The 13,632-nt window shown below is 46.3% G+C and overlaps 1 long non-coding RNA gene across 2 annotated transcripts in view; it reads right to left on the minus strand.

Annotated features, from left to right (window-relative positions):
• Nucleotides 1-974: 974 nt before the first annotated feature.
• The window catches only part of LOC147371273 (uncharacterized), a 49,523-nt gene continuing 36,865 nt past the window's right edge, over nucleotides 975-13,632 (minus strand). For both annotated transcript variants that reach the window (XR_015163411.1, XR_015163410.1), the window contains exon 3: nucleotides 975-7,973. This is a non-coding gene — a long non-coding RNA (uncharacterized LOC147371273). The remainder of the gene's footprint in view (nucleotides 7,974-13,632) is intronic.

Consider the following 13,632-nt stretch of genomic DNA (forward strand, 5'->3'; position numbering starts at 1 on the left):
TTGAGAATCCCAGGCCATGCTTAAAATTTGGAAACAACAGTGCCAGAATTAATTATGTAACTTGAATAAAACCAGACTTAATTCTTCCTTTGCACTTGACCCCCATCACAGGCTCATTAGTAAGGACAGAAATCCACCCCCAAGTGAATTAAATGTATGAAGGGTTATTCGGCATTCTTGGGGGATGAATGGTGAGTCTCCCTGTCCCACCCCCAGTATCTAAGGGCACTGAATACATCGATAGCTATGGTCCAAGGAGAGAAAACTCCTTGGACAGGAAAACTGTTTTTTCCTCTGTCTTGGCCCGACTGGTGTTGAACAGCAGGGACCAAGTTCTTGGTCACAAGCATGGCCCTTAACCCCCAGGGGAACACTGACTGGCTTGACCGGCGTGTAGTCAGCCCTCTTGGGTGAGCAGACAGAAATTGCCTGTACTGGAGAGAATAGAGCACACCACATGAAGTCCACAGTCATAGGTGACTTTGGAAAAGATACGAACTATGTTTTTAACATATGCTGGACTGCAAGGAGATCCAACCAGTCCATTCTAAAGGAGATCAGCCCTGGGATTTCTTCGGAAGGAATGATGCTAAAGCTGAAACTCCAGTACTTTGGCCACCTCATGCGAAGAGTTGACTCATTGGAAAAGACTCTGATGCTGGGAGGGATTGGGGGCAGGAGGAGAAGGGGACGACAGAGGATGAGATGGCTGGATGGCATCACTGACTCGAGGGACGTGAGTCTGAGTGAACTCTGGGAGTTGGTGATAGACAGGGAGGCCTGGCGTGCTGCGATTCATGGGGTCGCAAAGAGTCAGACACTACTGAGCGACTGAACTGATCTGAACTGAACAAAACTCTAACCTGTGAGCCAGACAAGCCAAAGCTGTCAGAAGAATCTGATGCGAACAGTGAATTCAAAGCCTTCTTTACTGCCCCCTCTTCCCAGTGGAAGCAATAATCTGCAACATTCACTCACTCAGTAGATATTTATTGAGAGGCTACTATACAAGAGACATCCTTCCAGGACCTGGGCAGCAGTGAACAGGACAACAGCAACGACAGAAAGATTCTTTGTCTTCCGTATTACTAATATATGCTTATTTAAGAAAAATCATAAAATGGAGATAAATTGAAAGGAGAAACCACTTGAATTCTCCTAATCAGAAAAAAAAAAAAAAAAACCTGTTAACTTTGTGGGCTATATATTCTATTCAATCTATTTTCAGTGTACATGACCCATAAGTATATCCTATTCTTCCCACAATAATACTAAAATGTACATAATATTGTTAATGGCCGCTCTTTTCCACCTGTCCCGTCTGTGCGTGCTCAGCCATGTCCCGCTCTTTGTGACCCGAGGGCTGTAGCCCGCCAGGCTCCCCATTTGCCCTAGTGTTACATACTTCCCTATGCTACAGTTTGATGAGAGGCTAATTTCCTCATTTCAAAAGCAAGAGTAAAAGCATTTTTTAGGAGATTCCAACCAGTGAGCTAGACTCCACAGACATGAGGAAGAGAAAAAGGAAGAGTAAAGGGAGCCCCTCGCCTTGCCCTCCCCTGGGTCGCTGGCAAGAGAGAGCGAGCGCTGCCGCCCGCACAGTGCCACACTGGCTGTAGGGCGGCGGGCGGGCCAGCTCCTAGTGGCAAGACCTGCAGGTCCCGGCCCCGGCCAGGTGGGACGGCAGTGCCATCAGCGGGTGTGACAGCACCGCAGTCTGGAATGTTTGGCCTTGCATCAGGTTTTACCCGAGAGGGTGGCTAAAGTTGACCAGGGTGCGGTCAGGACCCAGCGAGAACAGCAGGGCAGGCGTGGGCTACTTGGCCACGTGTAAGTAACCTGCAATTCCTTCCATGTTGTGCGCGCGTGTGTGTGCGCGTGCGCGCGTGCGCTAAGCCCCCTGAGTCGTGGCCCTATAGAGTGTAGCCCACCAGGCTCCTCTGTCCATGGGGATTCTCCAGGCAAAAACAGTGGAGTGGGTTGCTGCGCCCTCTTTCAGGGGATCTTCCCGATCCAAGGATCGAACCCCTTGTCTCCTGCGTCTCCTGCATTGGCAGGCGGTTTTTTATCGCCAGCACACCTGGGAAGCCCTTCTTCCATGTTCTTTGTTACTAAAAGCCAATCAGTCCTATTCAGCTTAGCACTTACACCTAAATTTAATCTACTGTACTTTGGCAAAGTTGCAAACTTAAGGTCTAAATCACTAAGCAATTGAAGAGAAGTCTTGAGTTTCTCAGTGGTCTAGTAGTTAAGGATCCGCCTGCCAGTGCAGGGGACAGGGGTTCAATCCCCAGTCTGGGAAGATCCCACAGGCCACAGTGAAGCCTGTGTGCCACAAGTACGGAGCCAACGCCCTCGTGCTCACGCTCCAAAGGGAGAGAAGCCACTGAAATGAGAAGCCCCGCACCGCAGTGAAGAGCAGCTGCTGCTCCCTGCAGCTAGAGAAGGCCCGTCGGCAGCAGCGAAGACCCTGCACAGCCAAATCCATAACTCTTAGAAACAAAAATGTCCAGTGCCAAAGAAAGAAAGCTTCCTCTCAAGGTAGGATTTGCTTGTGCGCACCAGACCCGCACAAAGGGGACCGATCCCAGGAACCACCCACAGCATCACTATCTCCTATTCCACTGTATCAGTACACCAAAGTTTATTTTATCAACTAACTGGCTTTTTTTGAAAACAATTTTTTTTTAATCTCCTAGTTTTCTACCTTAACATTCCTGCAATGAACATCTGGCTGTTAATTGTTCATTCACTTGCTTTATTATAACCTTTAGGAGAAATTCTTTAAGTAGAATTGTCAATTCAAAGGATATATTTATTTTTATGACTTTTGCAACCAAATTACCAGACTGCTCCCTCAGAGAAGTTGTAGCAATCTTTATTCTCACTAGTCTTGTGTGGAGGTGTTTGACTTCCTATAACTTTCTCTACACTCTGTATTACCATAAAACAAAATTGTTAACTTGATATGTGAAAAAATAATGTCACTGTGTTCCTTTATATCCCTCTATTACTAGTGAAGCTAAAGATATTTTTATATCTATGTTTGCTAATCACTTGTTTTACAAATTTACTATTCATATGCCTTGTAAGTGTCCTTTATACAGTAAGAATATTAACCTTTTTTATGTATCGACTTAGCAAAGAATGAACTTTTATAATTAACATATGTAGATGCCTGATTTTTGTCCTCTTTGCTCTGTTATTTAAATGATATCTTTCTTGTTGGCTGCATTTATGATTTTCCTCATTACGTGCTAAAAAGCCACACATTTTGAAAGAGCTCAATATATAATCCATGTTGTAGAGAAGTCACAAAATTGCAACACACACAACTCTTTTCAATTTGTATTTTTAGTCTCCTGATTTTCTTTCTTTGTTTCTTGAGTGCAGTTGAAATAAGATATCTTACATTGTGATGCAGGATAACGTTTCTGAGTTTATATGTTAATGGGCACATCTAAGCATGTAAGCAAATATACACAGTATATAACGTATACACATACATCAATAATACAAGCAAAAGTTTTATAGAACAACGCTACCCTTAATACCTGCCATGTGCACTGCCATTTTCCCTTTTTTCTTAGCCTCGGTGAGACCCAATTAAATTTATTTCATAAACCATTAATAAGGTCTAACCTACAACTGGAGAAATACTATAATAATTGAAAATGTTCTGGAACCTAATATGGCCAACCCTTCCCCTAGAAGACTCATCCTTATTGCTTTTGAGTCCAATTAATTAACAGTAATGATTATCATTATCAGGGCATTCTTCGATGCTTACTATGTGCTTATTACGTGTTTTACACATAAACCCTCACACTTTTTCATAAGGTAGGGATTGTTACCATCTCCATTTGACAGAAGAGAAAACTCAGGCAAAGAGATTAAGAAACCCACACAAACTCCCACGGCTAGTACGTGGTAGATTCAGATTTTGAACTGAGCAGACCAATTTGAGAAACCCTTATTTTCACTCTTCTGGCCTTCCACTCACTCTGCTGCAGCTGGATTGAGTCCAGGAACACTGACTGTTAAGAGTGGAAGAAAACGAAATGCAAAGTTTTGCACCAAAGCTGCGGAAACGTTCATTTGTTCTATTAAACTATAAAAGACTGGGAAAGGAAATAAGATCAGATAAAAAGAGAATAAAAGGTAAGCAAGTTTACATCATCCAGGTCATCAAGGATAGTTTCCAAAGAGCCTGTTGTGTTGCACAATCTTTTTTCTCCTTGCCCAAGGAAGAGTAGGTGGATGAAACATGAAGCCCACATAAACCAACTGCAGAAGCAGTCTTAGGACATCGGGGTTGGCTGACGTATCGGCACTAGATGGAAATCTGAAGTGAAACTCCACTCCAAACGTGTGTGTGTAGATAGCTGCCTCTCCTAATTTTAAAGATTTGGAGCCTATAACTTTTATTGGAACATGCAGATGAGGGTCGAGGGAAAGGGAGCTGAAGTCTGAACTTGTGAATAGAAGCAGCATCAAGTGCTACACGTGGGACTTCCCCGCAGTCCAGTGGTTAGGACTCTGCCCTTCCACTGCAGGGGGCAAGGGTTCCATCCCTGGTGGGGGAACTAAAAGTTTAAAAGAAAATTTTAAAACATTTTTTTAAATTAAAAAAACAAAACAACAACAACAACAAAAAAAGCAGAGAGGATTAAAAAAAAAAAAGGCTACCATGTGAAAAAAAAATGTTCTTTATAGTGTTATTGAGACATCAACACCCTGAAGAGTCACCCAGAATTTGGGTTTTCTTAGGTCACACATTCCAACTCTCTTCTTGTCTCCTTTAATACTTTACTATTTGTGCTTAAGTCCAAGATTTAGCTTGTGCTACTGCGGGAGGAGGATGGTTTGGTTTGGTGGTGAAAAACGCTCCATCAAAGTGACAGGAAAGACCTCAACCTGCAAGTTTTTAAAAACTGACACAGTAATTTAGTCCATCATTTAATCACCCCCCAACCAGGAAGTCCATTTTTAGATCTAATCTACATCCATCTTGCTGAAATTTATAAATAAACTTTGGCTTCCCACCCCAGGTCCAGAGTGCTGGATGCCCATGGAAATTTTAAACCAGATATTGAGTGCCTACCAAGCGCAGGAGAGCTCGTTAATTTGCATACAATGCATTGTGATCCTCAGATAAAAGGTGTCCCATTTAAACAAAGCCTCATTTTTTTTTTTCACAAATTAGTCCCATAATTAAACTCCTGCTAATAGTAATTGCAAATACTTACTTCATTACAAAGTAATTCCTATTCAGAAAAGAAAAATGCAGCTCATTTACTTATTTTATTGCTGGATGGATGTGTACAATGGATTTTTATCTAAAGACCCAGGGCACTGAGCTCTTGCTGAGATAAATCAGGAACAATGCTTTCAGATCCTCTGCACCACAGGAAAATGGGCTTTGGCTTCCCAGGTGTGGGTCAGAGGTGGGAGGACCGGGTTTTGTGGTTGCATATTAACTCTCTGACCTCCTCTAGATAGCCAGGTGACAGCTGCTGGGAGCTTGCTTTGAAGCATGACATTCTTGCGGTACTTCAAAGGGCACTGGCCTCTGGGGCTGGTTTGTTTGCAGGCCACACCTGGTACCTGCCAGCCCCAGCACAGCAGCTGGCCGGCAGGAAGCCCCAGAGAACCAGCCCAGGGTCTCTCTAAGGAAATGCCTCCAACTGATAACCGAAGAGAGAAAGCAGGGGGAGGGGGTGTTGCCCTGAGATGAATGAACAGCTTGAGCTCTGGCCTTCTCAGAAAACCTAATAACTTCTCGGCCCAGGTCAGTTCCTCCCAGCTCAGAAGGCAGCGAGTATGAAATTTTGCCTGGAAAATGCCCTTTGTGGAAATTCAACCTGATTCACACAGAGGAGAGGTCTGAGCTGGGGGGTTTAATCAAAAGTGTAAGGTGAAGGGCTTCCCTGGTGGCTCAGTGGTAAAGAATCCGCCTGCCAGTGCAGGAGACACGGGTTCGATTCCTGGTCCAGGAAGATGCCACATGCTGTGGAGGAACTAAGTCTCTGAGACACAAGTACTGAGCCTGTGCTCTAGAGTCCAGAAGTCACAGCAAGAGCAGCCCACACACCACAACCAGAGAGAAGCCCCGTCTCACTGCAACTAGAGGAAAAAAGCCTGAGAAGCAATGAAGACCCAGCACAGCCAAAAATAAACAAAAATCAATTTTTTAAAAAAGTGCAAGGTGAAGGACTTCCCTGTGGGTCCAGTGGCTAAGACTCTGCACTCCCAATGCCAGGGGCCCAGGTTTGATCCCTGGTCAGGGAACTAGATCCCACATGCCACAACGGAAGATCCAACACGCTGTAAGGAAAATTGAAGACCTTGCCGTGCCGCAGCTAAGACCCGGCACAGCCAAAGAGCGTGCTGTGCTTAGTCTTTTCAGTCCTGTCCCTCTGTGACCCCCTGGACTAGAGCCGGCCAGGCTCCTCTGTCCATGGGATTCTCCAGGCAAGAATACTGGAGTGGGTTGCCATGCCCTTCTCCAGGCAAATAAATAATATATAAATAAAAATAAATATAGAAACAAACAAAAAGTGAAAGGTGAGCAGAGTGCTAAGGCCATAAACTCTGCTGGGAAAGCTGATGGGGAAGCCACCCCAACCACTGAAGCCAGCTGGCCAAAGGGGCATATGGTAGTCAGATTCAGACCGGAAGTAAGCCCGGTCTCAGCCCCAGTGGGTTATGCAGCACTTAGCACATACATTATGCTCCACGCCATTGCCAGTCACCCGAAGCAAGCAGATTTCCGCAGTCCCACTGAGCACCAAGAATTAGAGTCCCTACTACATACGTATGTGTGTTGCGAAGGGGACGGAAACACAGAGTCCGCAAAGACGTTACAGCCTAGTGAGACTGTCAGCTGCAGAACTCCTTTTTGGTCATCTGGCCTCTGAAAACAAACATCCTTAGGTCTGAATCAGAGCCCTTGCATTTGCTTCCTGTGAGACCCCGGGCAAAGGCCCTGACGTTTCTGAGTTCCACCCTCAGATGGTAGCTGTGATGATTCAGTGAGCAAATGCAGGGCCCGCCGCTAGGATGGTGCCCGCACTTCGCAACCGCTCAGCAAATAGCTGACAGTCTCAGCGCTGTGGCAGGAGCAGAGGTCATAAGGTGGGATAGGGCCCACAGAAAGCATGTCCCACCCAGCTTACGGGTCTCGCTGATGAGCAATGAGCTGTGTCCGCACTCCCAGCTCACTGGCTTCTGGGGGAGGAAAGGGCGGACACCAGCTGTTTGTGGTCAGGCGGAGGACGCTGAACTGAGTAAGCATCCCGAGTCCTGGTGTAATTTTCTTGCTACATCCGGCCTGGAGGCCAGTGCAGCGGCCCCCACCCCAGTGAGGCCAGGCAGTGCGCTAGGAAGGTGCCGCGCTGATCCCAGCCCACTGCACAGCGCGCTCAGCCCACGGCCTTGTTCTTTGTTTAATAATTCTATTTATTTATTTTTTTGGTGGCACTGGGTCTTCGTTGCTTGCTCTGAGAGGGCTTTCTCTAGTTGCAGCGAGAGGAGGCGACTCTTCCTTGTGGCCCTTGGGCTTCTCGTGGCAGCGGCTTCTCTTGCTTTGGAGAGCAGGCTTCAGTGGTTGCAGCACACGGGCTCGGTAGTTGCAGCTTTCCAGCTCTGGGGCACAGGCTTAGCCGTTGTGGCATTCGGGCTTAGTTGTCCTGCTGCATGTAGCATCTTCCCAGACCAGGGATTGAACCAGTGTCCCCTGCATTGGCAGGTGAATTCCTATCCACTGCATCACCAGGAAAGTCCTCATGAGTTTGTTGTGAGGATTAAATGAGATCATAGATGTGATGCTGTTAGCAGAGTGACTGGTACACATTAAGGACTCCATGTTCACCGCTCTTAATGAGCTAAGGTACAGCCATCGTTCCTGGAACAGCAAGTGATTGCTTTCCCTCACTTCCCTCCTTCCCGTCACCGAGCCAGCCGGCCAGTCACTGTAGAGGGAAGAAGACAAAGGCAGAGAGTAGGGGCTGGTTGGGCTCTGAACCCTCACAGGCATTGCAGAGGACTAGAAAGAGCACTGGTTGGAATCCAGGAAGACCCAAGGGCCCAACCAAGCCACTTAACCCTACCAGGCCTCAGTTTTCCTATCTATACATTGGGGAGAGGTGTTGGAAAAATTAGACATAAAGTATGCAAAATCCACAGCCCGATGCCTGGTTTACCATGGCTAAAGAGATACACTGGGGGTACCCAGTTTCTCTAGGTGTTCTCTCTTCATGCATTTTATCTATTCCCTCTGAGCAATTGCTTTGTCAGTTGTAAAGGCCATGAAGACTGGCTCCAAACATAGAGCCAGATCACATTACAGCAAACATCATCATTTTTCATCAGAAGAATGAGTACACATCACACGGAAAAACCCATGTGTCAACAGCATCAGCCATGCTTCCCATAGGCAATGCCGTGGGTGAGGCTGGAACCAGACAGAAGAAAAGAAGAGCAGGAATTTAATGAACACACACCCTTCCCTTTCTCCCCACTACCTCCTCCCATGACTTTCCTGTCTCTATTGCCAACCAGGCAATGCCCTCCAGGCCTTTAACATACACACATGCCACACCAAGTCTTCACCTTGGACCTAGCCCCTCTTCTTCATATAAGTAGGCATTCGTGACACAGGGTGCCAAAAGCGGCCTGAGCTTTGAGGCCAGACGCATCTGTGACTTCCCAAATGCCAAACTCCTGTTCACACTGGCTCAGTTCTTCTAAGACCCCAGCTTAGCCATTTCTACCTTCTTTGCCAGACCAAAGCATGTAAGGTCTCTATTCTAAGCCTCTTGAAACACCCTCCGTGGGGACTCTTCCCCTCCAGGACGATTCTCCTGTTGACCCTCTCAATGGCTGCTGCCAGAACATGTACCCCATCATTTACTTCCTTCCTGAAAAGCAACCCTATGCTGTGAGCATGGAACTATTAATGTTAATACCGCCGCTACCACTATCATGATAAGGTCTCTTTACTAAGGCATTGTACTGAGCACTACAGATATATTAGATTGCTTTATTTCTTCCAACTACAAAGTAATTATTGTTTTCCAGTTTTGTAAATAAGAAGACTGAGAATCAGAGAGCTGGGGTCACCTGCACAGGGCCATAGAGCTAAAGCAGAGCAACTCTGGGATTTCCAGCAGCTTGGTTCATTCATTCACACGTGTGTGCATGCTCAGTGGCTCAGCGTGGCTGACTCTATGACTCCATGGACTGTAAGCCACCAGGCTCCTCTCCCCATGGAGGCAAGAATACTGGAGTGGGTTGCCATTTCCTCCTCCAGGGGATCTTCCTGACCCAGGGATTAAACCCCAGTCTCCTGAGTCTCCTGCATTGGCAGTTGGAGTCTTTACCACTTAGCCACGTGGGAAGCCCTGCCTTCTTTCATCCACCCATCCATCCATTCCCTCAACATTCAAAGAAGAATTACTGAGCGTATACTCTGTGCCAGGAACAGAGACAGATGTTGGTACATCAACAAATAGGACGGGTGCCATTCCTGCCCTAGAGGGACTTCTGCCTTCACTGTGACACCAAACCCTGTTTTTCTTTTTAACCATTACATGGATGCCTCTCAAATTAGAGACCACACTGTTGTCCTGATGAAATACAGTTCTGTATGTCCTACCCTGGAAAGGGACTGGTAAGCTGACTTACCTGCCTGATACACCAAATCATCACCTGGGACAAGCAAAGGGAAGACCTTCTACCTAGTTCTGGAAAACCCAGCCTGTACTGCGGAAGTTCCACTCTAGACAGCTGAGATCTCTCAGCTCCAGTTTTGCTCAACTGGACTCCAGCCCTCACCCAGGGGCCCTCACCCCCGTCTCCAGCACTGGGTTCCATCCTGCCTGAGAGAAGGCATCTCTAACAAGTGCTTCAGCCCACTTCCTGGTCAGGCCGGCTCAGCCGCGCTTCTGGGATTGCTTCTCTATCTCTTCCGTACACAGCCAGTCCAGACAGGCAGGCTCCAAGTTAGTGTTTACCGTGATTTAGAAACACTGAGACGCTAACACCACAATCTCTTTCTCTGGGGCCTCTGTGCCGCCCATTGCTCAGAGTACAGAGAATATGACATAACAGATGCACTTGGATGAAAGACACCCACAAAACACAATTAATTCCTTATATGTCCCGAATGCCCCCAATTGCACCAGCCTTATGGGCTTCCCTGATAGCTCAGTTGGTAAAGAATCCTCCAGCAATGCAGGAGACCTCAGTTCGATCCCTGGTTTGGGAAGACCCCCTGGAGAAGGGAAAGGCTACCCACTCCAGTATCCTGGCCTGGAGCATTCCACGGACTATACAGTCCTTGGGGTCGCAAAGAGTCAGACAGGACTGAGTGACTTTTACTTTCACTTTTCCTTCCACATCCAGTAAGAATATTTTAAAGGCAAATACTTTTTTTTTTTTTTTAGAGAGAGATTTTTTTTTTTCTTTTATTTTTTATTTATTCATCTGTTGGCTGCCCTGGGTCTTCATGGCTGCACACGGGCCCTCTCTAGTTGTGGCAAGCGGGGCCTCCTCTCTAGGTGCCGTGCTCAGGCTTCACTGAGGTGGCTTTTCTTAGAGCACAAGCTCTAGAGGGAGCTTTCAGGCTCTTGAGTGTGGGCTCAGTAGCTGAGGGGCTTAGTTGCCCCTCAGCACGTGGGATTTTCCCAGACCAGGAATCAGACCAGCGTCCTCTACACTGCAAGGTGACTCTCAGCCACTGGGCCACCAGGGAGTCCCCAAAACACTCTTCTAAAAGGTCACATTCACCGCGAGGGTGGGAGTTTTAGGGGAGGGAGGGCAGACTTCCTCATGGCAGCCAGGACTGAAGGAGAGTTTGGAGCATAGGGGGATAGTACTGAGGATGCGGGGAGCTACTTGGCCCACGTCAGAGTCCAGTACCAAATCTGGCCCCATTTTCAACATCACAAGCCCCTCAAATCAAGGGTCAGTTAAGTGAAACGTAAGATCTGCTTTCTTTTCCTCTTCTTCCCTCATAACATTTCTCTGTAGATAAACATCTGACATATTTTAGAGGAAAAAAACAATCTCCATAGTACCAAACCATCATATATTTTATAGTTTTCAGATGATTTATTACAGTGCACTGACATAGCATTTTGAGGAGACGGCTCAAGTTTTAGAAAAGAGGCCTTCCACATACATGTCCATAAGAAAATACAGTCTGTCTTCCACAAATAAGATGGGTTTCATTTAATATTCATTAAAGGGTAACTTGCTTTCAGCTCATAAATCTTGAAAACAGACTCTGCCCCACCCTCCTCCATGTACTGTTTTCATTGGCTAAGTTACTTTTTCTTTCCTTTGACACTTTACAATTTGTGTTTAAATATGAGACACAGCTGGTTTTGCCAGTAGGGTTTCTGGTTTGGCTTTATGAGAAAACACAGAACAAAATCCTCAAAGATTTACAACAGGTGTTCTGTTTTCTCCTCGCAGTGAAATAGTACATTGTGTGGCTACGAAAGGGGGATTAAAAAGGCAAGACGGTGAAATAACCTGCTAGAATGCAGGGTAGAAAATGTATGAGACTGGGCTGATTGGCAATTTCAGAGCAGCCACTGTATTTGAAAGGGTAGGTCTACATCTCTGGTGGCGCTAGTGGTAAAGAACCGCCCTGCCAATGCAGGAGACATAAGAGATATGGGTTGATTCCCTGGGTCAAGAAGATCCCTTGGAGAAGGCCATGTCAACCCACTCCAATATTTTTGCTTGGAGAATCCCACAGACAGGGGAGCCTGGCAGGATACAGTCCATAGGGTCGCAAAGAGTCAGGCATGACTGAAGCGACTTAAACACACATCCACTACATCTCTGTAGATGTGCCTACTCTATCTGTTCCCTTGAAAGAAATTGCCAGTGCTGAGGATATAAAAACTTTACAAAGGATGTCCAGATTCACAAAGTGGAGAGAGACTCTATGTGACAGAGTTCAGGGTGGGTGGTGATGGCAACGGAATTCTTAACAGATAGACTATTCTGAGGAGGTATGCACCATTTTCCTTTTTGCTCAGATGGCAAAAATGGAACAACAGTATACTATGTGGCCTAATAACTGACCAAGCCAAGTTCCTGTCAAGCCAGTGGAGTGGAATAGCCAAGCATTTGTCCGTAAAAACACACTACTGTCAGAAGCAGCCTGGTCTTGACATGTGAGTGATGCCCTGCTGCTGCTGCTGCTGCTAAGTCGCTTCAGTCGTGTCCACTCTGTGCGACCCCATAGACGGCAGCCCACCAGGCTCCGCCGTCCCTGGGATTCTCCAGGCAAGAACACTGGAGTGGGTTGCCATTTCCTTCTCCAATGCATGAAAGTGAAAAGTGAAAGGGAAGTTGCTCAGTCGTGTCCGACTCTTAGCGACCCCATGGACTGCAGCCCACCAGGCTCCTCCATCCATGGGATTTTCCAGGCAAGAGTACTGGAGTGGGGTGCCACTGATGGGGCCTAATTGTCAGAGAGCTCTTTAACTAAGGGAAATGATAAAAAGAAGAATGATGGGAACGACGATGATAACTAAGGTTTACAGGCCACCTAATATGGATCAGGCACTGTTCTTAGCACTTAGTGTAATTCACTTAATCCTGGTAACGACCCTGTGTGCAGGTACAATGACCGTCACCATTATATGTATTAGGAAACTGAGGCCCAGGGATTTAAGTGACTGGATCTTGGTCACACAAGCAGCAAGGAATGAACCAGAAAAAAGCTGCTAAAGACAAAAGGACTCATGACTAGATACCATGATGAATACCATCTACTCTCTTGTTTTATGTCCTCTGTAATCAGGTGGCAGGAAACACAAGCAATTTGGCCATCCAGGAAATCTTGAAAGGTCTTCAGAAATGTTTAACCTATTCCAAACTTTCCAATTCCTCTGCCACACTAACCACTAACTATAGAAAGTGCACAATAAATTTATCTGCATTCTTGTTCCTGTTCTCAGTGCTCTAATAAATGTATCGTTGTTGTTGTTACTGAGTCACTAAGTCATGTTCAACTCTTTGCAACCCCATGGACTGCAGCACACCAGGCTCCTCTGTCCGTGGGATTCTCCAGGCAAGAATGCTGGAGTGGGTTGCCAGTACAGATTTCTAGGTCATAGCAACCTGAAAAATTCCAATTTAGTAAGTCTGAGATGGGATCTAGCAGTCTGTTCTATAATCTACTTTCTAAGGTCCGATGTTTTTTCTCTGTGTTTATTTATTTATTCTTGCCTGTGCTGGGTCTTCATTGCTGCATGCAGGCTCTCTCTAATTATGGTGCATGGGCTTCTCATCGCAGCAGCTTCTCTTGTTGCAGAGCACGGGCTCTAGGCGCGTGGGCTTCAGGAGTTGTGGTGCATGGGCCTCGCTGTTTCAAGGCATGTGGGATCTTTCTGGCCCAGAGTTCAGACCCATGTCTCCTGCATTGGCAGGCAGATTCTTAACCTCTGAACTACCAGGAAAGTCCTCTAACTTCCAATTTTGAAATAATTTGAGATTACCAAAAAGTTGTGAAAATGGTACACAGAGTTCCATATCATTTACCCAGTTTTCCCCAATGCTAACATCTGTGTAACCATAATGCAATTATCAAGACTAAGAAATTAACAT

This window comes from Bos grunniens, chromosome 5 (genome assembly GCF_055505025.1).
Source record: "Bos grunniens cultivar Pamir isolate PY7600 chromosome 5, Bosgru_T2T1.0, whole genome shotgun sequence".
NCBI classification, from domain to species: Eukaryota; Metazoa; Chordata; class Mammalia; order Artiodactyla; family Bovidae; genus Bos; species Bos grunniens.